This window comes from Schistocerca nitens, chromosome 4 (genome assembly GCF_023898315.1).
Source record: "Schistocerca nitens isolate TAMUIC-IGC-003100 chromosome 4, iqSchNite1.1, whole genome shotgun sequence".
Taxonomy (NCBI): domain Eukaryota; kingdom Metazoa; phylum Arthropoda; class Insecta; order Orthoptera; family Acrididae; genus Schistocerca; species Schistocerca nitens.
The window spans coordinates 137,713,474-137,714,656 of NC_064617.1; the positions used below are offsets into that span (position 1 = coordinate 137,713,474).

A 1,183-nucleotide genomic window follows, 5' to 3' on the forward strand; every position below is an offset into this window, starting at 1 on the left:
ATACAAACGGCTGAAGGCCCACAATAAAATATTCAAGATTTTAAAAATAAATTACCATAACCTTTCAAAGGCAGAAAGCCACAACGTTTAAGCTTGGAAGGTAATTTTGAGAATAAGGTTCCAAGGCTGAAGGCCCATAATTAATCTTCCAAGATTAAAAAAAAAATTCAACCATAAGCCTTAAGTTTTAAATAACTGAAACCGGACTAAAGAAAAGACAACTAAACGGCAATAAACTTTCAGCAAATATCCACTTGCCGGAATTCAAACTTACTTAGATAAAACAGTGAAACCAAGAATTTTGTTATCATTATAAACAGACAATTAAACACTGGTGAGAAAGACAGTAAAGACAACAGCACTCAGAAGCCTCCAAGGGGATCGGTCTGCCCTCATTCACTTAGGTGAGGCAGATGGTGAGTCCAGCTACACTTGATCCATCGGAACCCAACCAAGGGACAGCCACGGACCGACCAACAAACTACTTGCTTGCCACCAATCGGTACATGAGAAATCGAACACAAAATGTTACGGTCGTGATTATCCACATTCAAATATGTATATGTATTACGCTGTCAAAACTACACACCGTGTTGGACAGTGACAACAGGTGAGGAAAGGACACTGCCTGAAATTACGTTAATGGCCAGGGCAGGTGACCGGAACACTAACGGCCACAAGGCAGAAAATTCCGCTGGTGCACTTGACTTGCAGTCAATCAATATAGTTATGGGCAAATGTCTATAAGGTACATTACATATGTAGAATTGTGGACAGTTGGGAATGTGAGTCTCACGGGAAGCGTGCAAGGGATAAGTCCCTGCAGTCACGCTATTCGTCTGTGTCCTCGGTGGCTCAGATGGATAGAGCGTCTGCCATGTAAGCAGGAGGTCCCGGGTTCGAGTCCCGGTCGGGGCACACATTTTCAGCTGTCCACATCGAGGTATATCAACAACACCTGTCGGCAGCTGAGGGTTTCAGTTAGTCATCATTTATTTCAGGGAAAAGCTGCACGGTCATCAACAATATCTGTTCTTTTGAGAACAGTCACTGTCTTCACATATACAATATAGTTAAGTCCACCGCATGGAGGCTAAATTTCAGCAATACAAACACTCGGTGTTGCTCGCAGAAAAACCTCCCCTACAGCGAACTACTGAAACGAACCACACAACATGAATGG

The 1,183-nt window shown here is 42.9% G+C and overlaps 1 non-coding gene across 1 annotated transcript; it reads left to right on the forward strand.

Annotated features, from left to right (window-relative positions):
- The first annotated feature begins 844 nt into the window (after positions 1-844).
- On the forward strand, positions 845-918 carry Trnat-ugu (transfer RNA threonine (anticodon UGU)). Its single transcript has one exon. It is a non-coding gene; the product is annotated as a tRNA-Thr (tRNA).
- The last annotated feature ends 265 nt before the right edge of the window (positions 919-1,183 follow it).